The sequence below is a fragment of the Elephantulus edwardii genome, unplaced genomic scaffold, assembly GCF_000299155.1.
Source record: "Elephantulus edwardii isolate Elephantulus edwardi_28Jun2011 unplaced genomic scaffold, EleEdw1.0 scaffold00049, whole genome shotgun sequence".
NCBI lineage: Eukaryota > Metazoa > Chordata > Mammalia > Macroscelidea > Macroscelididae > Elephantulus > Elephantulus edwardii.
The window spans coordinates 3119482-3133611 of NW_006399799.1; the positions used below are offsets into that span (position 1 = coordinate 3119482).

Below are 14130 nucleotides of genomic sequence, written 5' to 3' on the forward strand. Positions count from 1 at the left end.
AGAGAGGGACATGTAACTTGGAAAAGAAGGTTGGTAAAGGAGAGGAAGACCTTCAACCAAATGGATTGACACAGTAATTGCCACAATGGGTTCTAGTGTATCAGGAAGTATGAGGATGGGACAGGACCGGACAGGGTTAGGATCTGTTGTTCAAAGAGTCTTTATGGGTTGTACTCAACTCAGTACCATCCAACAATAACACAATAAACAACAATAGTACTGAAGGAAGAATTCCAAGCTACACTTAAAGCATTAGTAAAAAAAAATGAGGGACCAGAAATTGATGGAAGTCTTTCAGGAAATAGATGAACCATGGACATGCTCACCAATATCTGTCAACAAATATGGCAGACAGCTACCTGGCCAACTGACCTGAAGAGATCCATATTTGCCCCATTTCCAAAAAAGTTGATCCAGGAGAATGTGGAAATGATCAAACTGTATCATTAATATCATATGCAAGTCAAATCTTGCCTAAGATGAAAACAAAAAACAAAAACCCCTCTGGAGCAGTACATTAACAGAGAACTGCCAGGAATTCCAACTGGATTCAGAATGGGCCAGAACACCAGGGATATCATTGTTGATGTCAGATGGATCATGATTGAGACAGAGAATATCATAAAGATGTTTACTTGTGTTTTAGTAACTATTCGAAGGCTTTTGACTGTGTGTATTATAACAAATTACAGCTAGCATTGAGAAGAATAGGAATCCCAGAACATTTAATTGTGCTCATGCAAAATCTTTCCATAGACCAAAAAGCAGTTGTCAGTACAGAACAAGTGAATATTGAATGGCTTAAAGCCAGGAAAAGTGTGTGTCAAGGTTATTTCCTTTCTCCATATCTATTTAAACTATATCCTGAACAAATCATTCAAGCAGATGGACTATATGAAGAATGTGACATTAGGATTAGAGGAAGACTGATCAACAACTTGCCTTATGTAAGTGATACAATCTGGCTTGCTGAAAGTGAGGCGGGCCTGAAGCACTTACTGCAGAAGATGAAAAACTATGGCCTTCCCTGTGATTCCCCTACCCACCCTCTTTGGGCTTTTGTCCACATCTTACCATATATCCTTATAGGAAGGATGAATGAATTAGGATAGATCTAGTGGGGACCTGAAAAGGTGGGGTGATAATTGGCATATACCAATAATGATAAATTTTATAAAACACAGTGTATAGGAGTGATCATGTGAAACATAACGTAAATAAAGGAATGGGTGAAACACAATATACATGAACTAAACACAATATCCACTAATCTTGTGTGAAAACAATAGAAATTTTTAAAAAAGAAGAAATTTATTAAAAGGCTACAGAATAAATAAAAGAATGTTGTTGTGTTGTTGTTAAGTGCCGTTGAGTCGCAGGTAACTCATAGCAACCCTATGAACAAGAGTCCTCAACGCTTGAGTGTCTCTCATCCTCTCTCCAGGTTCATAGGGTTTCCGGAGGCAAGCTATTTATGGAAGTGGATGCCACTCCTGCTTCCAAGCTTGTTTCAACCAGGAAGCTCCGCCCCACTCTGTTCCCATTGGGTAACCAACCGTTAATGCATTTGACACATCAGTGTCACAGTGTTCAGCCTCACAGCAACCACAAGTTCCTGCTGTACAGAAACTTGTACACCAAGGCTATATGACCTAGAAGACACATTAACCCAAAAAAAAGGCTTCATGATAGCTAAGAAATTATTGACGTTTTCAACAATCTCACTTTACTTATATCCATAATCAACACCTTGTGGTAGCAGCAGTCAGGAAATCAAAAGATGTGCTGGATTTGTGAAATCTGCTGCTAAGGACATCTCCAAAGTTCTACAGAGCAGGCATATCAGTTTAAAGATCAAGATGCACGTAACACAAGCCGTGGCATTTGCTGTTGTTTCCTATGCTTCTAAAAGGTGGACATTGAATAAAAAAGACTAAAGAAGAATTGATATCTTCAAATGATAATGCAAAGTATTGAACCTATCCTCTTCACTGTTACTATTGTTGTTATGTGCTTTCAAGTCACTTGTGACTCATAGTGACCCTATTTACAAGAGCCCTAAACTCTGCTCTATCCTGTGCCAACCTCACTGTCTCAGACATGCCTACCCGCCATTACCCAATCACTGAATCAATCCATCTCATCAAGGGTCTTCTTCTCTTGTGCTGTCCCTCCATTCTCCTAAATATGACGTCCCTCTCCAAGGACTGGTCCCTCCTTGCACCATGCCCAAAGTGTTTTAGATGAAACTTCAGGATCCTTGCCTCCAAGGAGCAGCCTGGTTTCATCCTCTCCAGGTAAAATCTGTTTGTTCTCCTACCAGTGCCTGGTATATTCAACACTCTTCTCCAGCACCACAGCTCAAAGGCACCAATTCTCTTTCTATCATCCGTAGTCACTTTCCAGCTCTCTGATGCATAGCATGTAATTGCAAAGACTACGGCCCGCATCAGGAGCCTGACATCGCTGCTCTTTAGTACTCTGGAGAGGTCCCTCACAGCTGACTTTCGCAATGCAATTTGTCTCTTGATTTCCTGGCTTCTGGTACCAAGAGTGTTGTTGACTGTGGAGCCAAGCAAACTAAAACTGTTAACTATCTCAATCTCTTCACCATCCATAACTATGCTGCCAATTGGTCCAGTGGTGAGAATCTTTGTCTTCTTGATGTTGAGCTTCAATCCATAGTAAAGGCTGCAGTCCTTGACCTTCTGCAGCAAGTGCTTCAGGTCCTCCTCAGTTTCAGGAAGCAGCGTTGTGTCATCTGCATAATACAGGTTGTTGATGAATCTTCCAACAATCCTGATGCCACATTCCTCCTCGTACAGCCCAGAGCCCTGGATGATCTGTTCTGCATACAGATTGAAAAGGTATGAAGACAGAATACATCTCTGGTGGATACCCTTATTGATTTTGAACCATGTAGTGTCTCCAAAGTTCTGAAGAGCAATAGCGTCTCTCTGGAGACTAAGGTGCATCTGATACAGGCCATGGTCTTTGCAATCCTGTGCCCATTTTTCTATTGGATTATTTACCTTTATCTTGTTGTGGTTATCAAGTATTTTATAAATTCTGGATATAAGTCCCTTATCTGATATGTCATTACCAAATACTTTTTCCCAGTCTGTGGCTTCCCTTTTTACCCTGTTGGAGAAGGTTTTGGATGTGCATAGGGATTTGATTCTTAAAAGATCCCCTTCATCTACTTTATCTTCTCCTGGTCGTAGGTTTTTCAAGACACTTGGAAGACTGTTTATGTTGTGAATTAGGACTTGTAGCGTTCTTCCAAGATTTTCTTTAATGATGCATATGGTCCTTGGTTTCAGTCCTAGGTCCATGATTCACCTTGAGTTGGTTTTTGTGTATGGAGTGGAGTGAGGTGTGGATCTTGCTTGAGTCTTTTGCAGACTTTTCAATTTTGCCAACACCATTTGTTAAAAAGGCTGTTGTTTCCCCACTTAACTGATTTCATCTCCTTGTCAAAAATCAGTTGACCATAGGTAGATGGGCTGATCTCCAGGTTCTCAATTCTATTCCATTGATCTATGTGTCTCTCATTGTACCAGTATCATGCTATCTTAACCACCACGGACGGCAGTGTAGTAGGATTTGAAATCAGGGAAAAATATGGAACGCTTTACAAATTTGTGTGTCATCCTTGCACAGGGGTCATGCTAATCTTCTCTGTATCGTTCCAATTCTAGTATATGTGCTGCCGAAGCGAGCACTTGAATTTGTTTTCAATTCCTTCAGCTTTAGAAATGCTGAGTGAGTTCAGCCCTTTTGATTTTCGGACTCCAGCTCTTTGCACATTTCATTATAATATCTTGCTCTTCATTATAACTGCAAAAAGAACAAATAAAATCTGTCTTGAACAAAGTACAGCCAGAGTGTTCCTCAAAGGCAAGGATGGTGAAATTTTATGGCACTTATTTTGTATATATTCTCAGGAAAAACTAATCCTTGGAGAGAAGCATCATGCTGGGGGAAGTTGAAGGTCAGAAAAAGAGAGGACGACCCTACAGAGGATGAATTGACACTGTTTGATGCAATGTTCTTGAGTATAAAAGATGGTGAGGGTGGTGGGTGGAGCAAGGTTTAGACCTGTTATTTATAGAGTTGCTCGGAGCCATAGTCAACTCAACGTACCTAACAAAAGTAGGGTCAGAGCAAGACAGAACTATAAATGTGAACATTTTATAAGCATAAATGCTGTGAAGGAGCATTCTAGGAGAAAAGGAGGGTTGAGGAGTAAGCAGCAGCCTATTCTTCCAGAGAGATAAGTAGTGAGGATTCGTAAAGGAAGTGAGATTTAAACTGGTTTCCAGAATTTTTTGTTTTCCAGATGTTAAGGACTTACCTCTCTAAAGCATATGTGTAGAAATTATTAAATAAGATCATTCACATCACAGGCAAGTAAAGTCTCAGTGTCAGCTGGACGTGGCCTCTTGCTTCCTGAAGAGAGGCAAGTATGAAACACTTAGGGAGCTTGGGGCTTTCTTTTTGCCACAACTGGATGTCAGCAGAGCAGACTCGCCAGATGAACTGGGGGTCTCTGGCCCAGTGTTTGCCAGCATTTGGGCATGCCAGAATGATAAAACACTGAAATGTCGGGCCATGCCTGCAGGGTGAGGACGAGTGTCTTGGGAGTCTTAGTGTCAGCTGGATGCGGCCTCTTGCGTGTTGAAGAGAGGCAAGTATGGAACGCTTGGGGTGCTCGTGGCTTTCTTTTTGCCACAAGTGGGTGTCAGGAGAGTGAACTTGCCAGATGAACTGGGGGTCTCTGGCACAGAGTACGCCAGCACTTGGGCGTGCCAGAATGGTAAAATGCAGAAGGGCCTGAGGGCATTGTTTTTGGTCAAACATTCTTCTAGGTTGTATAGCCCTGTTGTGTCCACTTGACGTACAGTGGGCGTATGTGGTCGCTGGGAAGCTGAACACTGTGACACTGATGTGTCAAATGCGAGAATGGTTACCCATGGTGGACAGTGTTTGGTGGAGCTCCCTGATTAAAACAAGCTTGGAAGCAGGAGTGGCATCTACTTCTGTAAATAGCTTGCCTCCGGAAACACTATGAACCTGGAGAAAGGATGAAAGTCACACAAGTGTTGAGGACTTTCATTCATAGGGTCCGTATGAGTCGCCTATGCCTGGACAGCACTTAATGACTTAACGACGACGATAAATTGAAAAATAGTTGCAGACCTACCAGAAATTCACGCTGGATTCATACCAGAACATAGAATGATAGATTTTGTTACTGTCATCAGATGAAACTTAGCTGATAGCAGAAAAATACCAGAACGATATTTGCCTATCTTTTATTGACTATGCAAAGCCAATCAACTGTGTGGATAATAACAAATTATGGGTAATATTTTGAACAATTATAATTCCTAACCACTTAACTGTGTTCATGTAAAAACTGTGTTCATGTTCAGGTCAGTCATTTAAACAGAATAGAGAGATTAATGTATAATTTAAAATAAGAAGACTGTGCATTAGAATTGCATCTTTTCATCAAATTTATTCAATTTGTATGCTGAGCAAATAATTCCAGAAGATGGAGTGTTTGAAGAAGAACATGGTGACAGGATTTGGAGGAAGACTCATTAAAATCTATAAAATGCAAATGATACAACTATGCTTGCTGAAAATGAAGGAGATTGGAGGCACTTACTGATAAAGATCAAAGATTATAGACCCCAGTACACTTTCACATAAAGAAAACAAAACTCTTCACAACTAACCTAATAAGCAATCATGATAAGCAAAGAAAAGAGGTTTCCTTTTACTTGTATCTAAAAACAATGCTCAAGTAAGCAGCAGTCAAAAGATTAGAGGATCTCTTTAAAGTGATAAAGAGTAAGGATCTCAGTTTGAAGATGTTGTTTTTGTCAAGCACTATTGAGCTGAGTACAATTCTTAGCGACTCTATGAACAACAGATCTGAACCCTGTCCTATGCTGTACCATTCTCATCATCTCTGCCACATTCAGGCCCATTGCTGCAGTCACTGTGTCAATCCATTTCATTGAGGGTATTCCTCACTGTTGCCCTCCCTCCACCTTCCAAGTATGATGTCCCTTTCCAAAGAATAGCTAGCTTCTCCTGGCAAAGTGTCCAAAGTATGTGAGACAAAGCTTTGCCATCCTTGCCTGCAAGGAGAACTCTGGTTTCACTTTCTCCAAAGCATATCTGTTTGTTCTTCTGAGATGGAGGTGTGCCTAAGCCAGTTGTTGCTGGTTTTTTTTTTTGTTTTTTTTTTTTTTAGTTGTTGCTGTTTTGTTATTGTTGCTGTTCCTGTTGTTGTGTGCTGTTGAGTCAGAACTGACGCATAGCTGACCCTCTAGTGGGTTTCCAGGGGCAGTTAATTACATGGATGGAGACTGTCCAGCCCTTTCCCATGGAGCAGTTGGGAGAATTGAACAGCATGCCTTTGAGGTTGAAACACAACTTCTTATCAGTAAACCACCAGAGTTTCCTGTACCTAACTCTAGTCATCCTATTTTCAGTCACCTTAAATACATGTAAAATTTGGACAGAAGAAGAAAAGTTTTGAAGTATTAATGTCTGTTCATGTCAATTATAACTTGGACAGCCAAAAGAACTGGTCTGCCTTGGAGAGAGCTGCAGCCAGAATGTTCCTTAAAAGCAAGGATTGTGAGACTTTGTCTTACATAGTTTAGGCATATTGTCAAGGGGACTAAAACTCTGAAAATAGACATCAAGCTTGGTAAAGAAGAGGGTCAGTGAAAAACAGAATGACCATCCAAAAGACAAATCCACACAGTGGGGACAACAAAGGACTCAAGCACAACGGCCCTGTGAGAATGGCCAACAATTGGGCAGAGTTTTGTTTGGTGCACGTAGGATTCCTATGAGTTGGAACCAACTTGATAACATGTACCAACAACAACAGCAACATGTGTACTAGAATATTAACTCCTGTGAATACATTCAGATAATCTTTTTACAGTGCTATTACGTAAAAGGGGCCATAGCAGTACATGGATTATCTTTTTTTAAAAAAAAAAAAAGCAGCAAATGAGGTTTATTGAGGGGTGCAGATGGTTTAGATCTAGGTAACATTCATAGTCACAGGGTGATTATGGAAAGTCAAAGGAAACAAAAAAATACCCAAAACATAAAGCCAAAGCAAGTTCTTATTGTGTGGGGTCACAACTTAAAGGTTACAGAATTAATAATTGGCTGAAAGAACATTAATGAAGTTAAAAGTATGATGTCTAGATGTGAGTTCCATGACACGTAAGTGGAACTGCATGATTGGTCAAAAGTCATACAGTGTATCTTAAACTTAATTGTGAGAAGTAATGATGTTAGTTTAAGGACTAAGGGGAGTCTGATTCAGGCCTTGGTCTTTCCAACTATTTGCTATGCATCTGAGATCTGGACAATGAATAAAAATAACAGAAAAATAATTGATGTCTTTGAGTTCTGGTGTTGGAGAAGAGCACTGAACACACCATGGATGGCCAAGAGAGCGAACAGATATGTCTTGGAGAGGATGCAGCCAGAGAGCTCTTTGGAGGCAAGAATAAGGAGACTTTGCCTCACATACTTTGGGCATGTTGCTAGGAAGGGCTATTCTTTGAAAGGTCGGTGAAGGAGAAGAAGACCCTCAACCAGGTGGATTGACACAGTGATTGCTGCAATGGGCCCTTATGTGTCAGAAAGTGTGAGGATGGCGCAGGATAGAACATTGTTCAGATCTTTTTTTCATAGGGTTGCTATGAGTCATACTCGACTCAATGGCACCTAACAACAACAACAATCTTGTATGATATAGCTTAAACTTAATAATCTCTGAGTTATACAAAGAGAAGCTTAGACACCAAGACAAGCAACCAGAAGATGAAGACAAATGCTACATGAATATCACCAAGGAATCAAGGAATACTGGGATCACAGAAACTGAGACAAGAACCCATATCCAAAAACCACTAAAAAGACCAGGTACCCTCCATTCAGACTTCTAGCCCCCTGAACTGTGAGAAGGGGGAAAAAAAATCAATTTCTGTTCTTTAAATTTACCTACACATGATATTTTGTTAGAGCAGCTCTAAGAAATTAAGACACCAGGTAAATTAAAAAAGGCAACGGAAAGTGAGGCCAAGGAAAGATCATGTACAGTAGAAATGAGTGTGGTAAAGGCCCTGGACAGTTCAGATGATGGATGAGAGAGGGCATCCAGGATGTCTGGGCTACAAGGTGTGGGAGGAAATCGTGTAACACAGGAAAACAGTGAAGTAATTCAGGGTTTGAGAGTGCAGTTTTCAGCAGGCAATTAGCATAAGATATAGTGGAGGTGGGGACTGTGGATGCACCTGTGGATGACTGAAGGGGCAGGACTAGTAAGGAAGTAGCCGCAACAGTCCAAGCAGACAATGAGGAGAGTTGAACTAAGGCAGTAACTGTGGAAATGCAAGGGGCGGTGCAGCATTGAGAAATCATTTCTAAATGTCAAAATCCAGTCAAACATCACCTGGGATATTATCGAAAATAGGACTAGAAGAGCCAAAACAAGATCCTGGAATCAAACAATGTAATGCATTGATAAATCTGCTAAAAATGACCTGTTTCAAGTGATACAAAAAGCAAGGACTAAGGTATACCTGACCAACCTATAGTATTTTCAATTGCTTTATGTTGCTGTTATGTGCAGTCAAAACTTCAGAGACTCATAGCGACGCTATGTACAATAGCTCTGAACCCTGCCCTATCCTGAGCCAATCTCATCATCGCTGACAGACCTAATCCCATTTCCCCAGTCACTGAGTCAATCCATATTAGCCTGGTTCTTCCTGTCCTGCATTGTCCCTTTCAAGCATGTTTTCCTTCTCTAAGATCTATTCTCTCCTGTCCATGTGCCCAAAGTATGTGAGACAGAGCTTCAAAATCCTTGCCTTCAGGAAGCAGCTTGGTTTCAGCCTCTTCAAGACAGATCTGTTTGTTCTGGCGATTCACAGTATGGTCAACACTCTTCCTCAGCACCACAGCTTAGAGGCATTGATTCTTCTATCATTCTTAGCTCTCTGATGCATAGCAAGTAATTGTAAAAACCATGGCCTGCATCAGGCACACCTTAGTCTCTAGCCTGATACTGTAGCTCTTCAGTACTCTAGAGAGATCCCTGACAGCAGACTTTCTCAATGCGATTCTCTTTTGATTTCTTGACTGCTGGTGCCAAGAGTGCTGATTGTGGAACCAAGAAAGCTGAAGTTGTTAACAACCTCAATTTCTTCTCTCTCATGAAGCTACCAGTAGGCCTAGTGGTAAGAACCTTTGTTTTCTTGACGTTGAGCTTCAGTTCATATTGAAGACTACAGTCCTTGAACTTCTGCAGCAAATGCTTCATGTCTCCCTCAGTTTCAAAAAGCAAAGTTGTATCATCTGCATAACACAGGTTATTGATGAGTTTTCCTCCAATCCTAATGTTACATTCCTCCTCATAAAGTCCAGCCTCTTGAATTATCTGTTCCACATATAGATTGAAAAGGTTTGGAGATAGGATGCATCCTTGACACACACCTTTACTGATCCTGAACCATGCAGTGTATCCCAGCTCTGTTCTGACTATTGCTTCCTGGTCCAAGTATGCATGTAAAAGTTGGACAAGAAAGAAGACTAAAAAAGAACTGATGCCTTGGAATTGTGTTGGTGAAGAGTATAGTATATGTCATGGACTGCCAAAAGAACAAACAAACCTGTCTTGTCAGAAGAGCAGCCAGAATGTTTCTTAGAAACATTCTTCGCCACACATACTTGGAGCATATTTCAGGATGGGCCAGTGCCTGGAGAAAGACATAGTGCTTGGTTAAGAAGTGGTAGTGATTATTGTTAAGTATCACAACTCATAGTGACCCTATGAACTGAAACCTTGTCTCATTCTTTGTCATCTTTACAATATTTAACTACATTCAAGTGCATTGTTGCCATTACTGTGTCAATCCATCTCATTGAAGATCTTCCTCTCTTTTGCAGAGGGAGCTCTAGTGGCCTAGTGGGAAGGAAGTTACACTGCCAGCTCAAAGGCAAGTGGTTCAAATCTACCAGCAGCTCTACGGGAGAAATATTGGCAGTCTCCTCCTGTGTGATTTAGTCTCTGAAAACACACTGGAAGAGCATTTGTGAGTCAGTTCTGATTCAGTGGCAAAAAGAGAGAGAGGAATGCCTCCTGATAACAGAACCAAAGTATGAGAGGACGTTTCACCATCCTTGCCTTTAAGAAGCACCCTGGTAAAGTCAGCATAAAAGAGAAAGATATCTCAACGAGATGGATAGACAATAGAGGCTGCACAGAGGAATGAAATAAACACAGCAGAGATGGTGAGAATGGTGCATGATGAAGCAGTATTTCATTCTGTTGAACATGGCCGTTGCTATGAATTGGAACAGATTTCATGGCATATAGCAATGGTAACAATAACAAGAGTAGAACTCTAAAAATTTAACATTAATACATTTTAACAAGCATCCTAGGTTTTTCTGATGCAAGTGGTATGTAAGCAACTGCTTTTGAGATAGGCAAACTTGATCATGAAGGAGAGGGGAGAGTTAGGTTTCTCTTCTCTTCCCCTGGCATCTTGCCCCTTTCTTTTGGTAACCACTTCTCATTGTTATATGAGAGGCGTGTGTTTCCTCAGTTTCAGTCCCTGCCCCACCTCAGGCCCAAGCTTGTCAATTTCTCAGTCCTTATCCATTTAAAGATGGACAGATGTCTCAATCAACGGCAATTTCTGAGACTCTTGGGAAGAAAAGTAATCTTCCCTTTTGCCCTTGAACCTGGCAGGATAAGATGTTGTAGCTGCTGCACCCAGGCAGAATCTGAATAATAAGGCAATGGTAGATGATCAAGAAATGGAGAAAAAAAGCCCAACAAAACAAAACCAAAAAACAACACAACAAATTATGCAACCCTGTTATTTTGCCCCTGTGCATCACAGGGATACACAATTTGGTAGGTGGAGGGAAGGAGTAAAGAAAATGGGAAAGATCCAGCAGGAACCTGAAAAGACAGGATTAAGGTGGACATAATCCACTGGTGATTGATTTTATAAAACATAATGAATGGGGAGCTCTGAGTGGCCTAGTGGCAAGAAGCTGCACTGCAATTCCAAAAGTATGCGGTTCAAGGCCACCAGTTACTCGGTGGAAGAAGGATGGGCAGTCACTTCACATGTGATTAACTGCCTCTGAAAACCTGCGAGAGGGTCAGCTAGGGTCAGTTCCAACTCTACAGTACACAACAACAACAACAATGAATAGGAATGATTGTATGAAATACAATGTGAATGAAGAATAGTGTGAAACACAATGAATACAAACTTTGTAAGCAAATCATTATAAAATAAAAATGCAAAAGAAACCCAAACAACACAATAAAATCCTGTTGTCCTTGTTTAAGAATACAACTATGTCTAAATCCCTTGAATTTTTCTCTTTTTAATTTTTATTTTTTATTTAAGACGTTAATTGTAAATTTCCCCTCTATTTTCCAACCTACACTAAACTTTTCATTCCATGTGTCAATCATACAGGGTTTTTATGGTTTGTGCTGTTTTAACTGGTTTTTTATCACTGATAAAAGATAAAGAATCTGCTGATCACTTTAAGAAAACCTGAAATCTAAAAATTTTACCTTACAAATCAGATAAATGAAGAGCTGATTATTTCTATTAAAAAAGGATTCACTCACAGCTTCCTTTGAAGGGAAAGCATCCCCAAGGTATGAAGTGTAGAATTTGATTTATTAAATTTGATTTACACATGACCTTTTCAGGAGGACAATCTTAAATGCAAAATAAAAGTGAAGCTACCAGCATAATTGCTATCAAAGCCACTCCAGTATGACTTTCAGGGGGCCAGCCAGGATGCACCCCTCCAAGTACCAGATGTTTTACTCTACCCTTTGGGGTCTAAATTTGATTTTATAGCTTCTTAGCCCCCACAGCTGCAAAATTCACCTTGCCTACAGCAAGACCCAATTTAACCATCACAAAAGTCTGATATACAAGTCTCTCCACCTTTAAGCTGATGTAATATGTTTTCTCCTTCTTAGATTCCAAGTAGAAAACAAGTTCAAATGATGATGCCTTAATATATTAATGTATTCATTATTTTTTATCATTAAGCCAGATGGAGAGGCCTCCTGTTCAGGCGTGTATCTCTGGGTTGACAGTGAATGCATCGCTGGGGTTTCTATTGTATAGGTAGATGGTTTCCTGCTGTCAGAGTGAGAGTAAATTCTGCACCGTTCCAGCTGCATGCTCTCCAGTATCTGAAGCTGGAGATCGCTCTCACTCTTCTCAGCATGCACATGGTAGGAGCTCCTCTCACAGACTTTAGTTAGACTATCCAATGGTCAGTATAGTTGTTCAATATCGAGATAAAAGGATAGCTTATCATAGGAGGAACATCATTCTTGTTTCGGAAACTCTTTTGTTCTGAAACTCAGGCCCAAAGAGTTAGGAGGACTAGAGCCCAGTTTGTACTTGTGGTAAGAGCAATCTCTTTGAGTCTCTAACATAAAACTCTTCTCCCAGGAGTAAAAATATGACTTAACTGCTCTAAAATCCTCCCTCTATCTTGGGGATTTTACAATGCCTTTATTTCCACCTCAGCAAGCCTCCTCAGTTCCTTCTGCAATCCATGATAAGCAGAAATAAAGCTAGATTTCTCTTTCTAGCTCAGGGCAGGTCCTTGGTTCTGTCTTGGTTCTTCGGGTTTCATTTTTCTTCTAGATTCCCCTGCTTCTACTTGTAAACTAATTCCGTTTGCTCCCTTTGTCTTTCTTTGGATATTTTTGGTAGTGATTATTGTTTTGTGCCATCAAATTGCCCACGACTCATAGCAATTTACAAAGCTCTGAACACTGAGCTATCCTGAGCCAGTCTCATTGACTCCAACACACCTAATCCCATTACCTCAGTTACTCTGTCAAACCAACTCATCTGGGATCTTCCTCTCTTGGACTGTCCTTGCACACTTCCAAGCATGATGTTCTTCTCCAAGGATTGGTCTCTCCTCGCCTCATGCCCAAAGTATTTGAGACAGAGCTTCAAAACCCTAGCCTCCAAGGAGAAACTTGGTTTCACCTTCTCCAATGCAAACCTGTTTGTTCTCTTTGCGGTTCATGGTATGTTCAATACTCTTCTCCAGCACCACAATTCAAAGATGTAAATTCTTCTTCTGTCATCCTTAGTCATTATCCAGCTCTCTGATGCATAGCAAGTAATTGCAAAGACTATGGCCTGGATGAGGCACACCTTAGTCTCTAGATTAACATCATTATTCTTTAGCATTTTGGCGAAGTCCCTGACAGCAGACTTCCCAGTGCAATGTGCCTTTTGATTTCCTGACTGCTGATGCCAAGAGTGTTGATTGTGGAGCCTCGCCAATTGAAATTGTTAACTTCAATCTCTTCTCCATCTATCAGGGTTTTGCCAATTGGCCCAATGATGAGAATCTTTGTCTTCTTGATGTTGAGCTTCATTCCATAGTGAAGACTACAGTCCTTTACCATCTGCAGCAAAAGCTTTAGGTCCTCCTCAGTTTCACCAACTGAGGTTTTGTCATTTGCATGATGTACATTCTTGATGAGTCTTCATCCAATCCTCCTTATAAAGTCCAGCCTTCCGAATAATCTGTCCTGCATATAAGTTGAAAAGATATGAGGACAGAACACATCCCTGACCCACTTCTTTCCTAAATTTGAACCATGCAGTGTTTCCTTGCTCTATTATGAGGACTAGGACTGCTTTCTAGTCCAAGTACAGGTTTTGCCTGAGTACATTCAAGTGTTCTGGGATTCCCTGTCTTTTCATTGTTAACCACAATTTGCTGTGATCCACACAGTGAAATGCCTCTGTTTAGTCAATGAAACACAGATAGATATTCCTCTGCTACTTTTTGCTTCGCAAGCAAGATTCTGCTGAAGATCATCCAAAAACGATTAGAACAGCACATCAGCACAGAGCTGCCGGAAGTCCATGCTGGGTTTAGAAGGGGTCGTGGTACTAGGGATATCGTTGTTGATGTTAGATGGATCTTGGCTGAAAGCAGGGAATACCAGAAGAATGTCTATCTGTGTTTCATTGATTATGCAAAGGC

At 40.7% G+C, this 14130-nt stretch overlaps 1 pseudogene; it reads left to right on the top strand.

The window, feature by feature from the left end:
- Positions 1-4604: 4604 nt before the first annotated feature.
- The window catches only part of LOC102844601, a 67164-nt pseudogene continuing 57638 nt past the window's right edge, over positions 4605-14130 (top strand).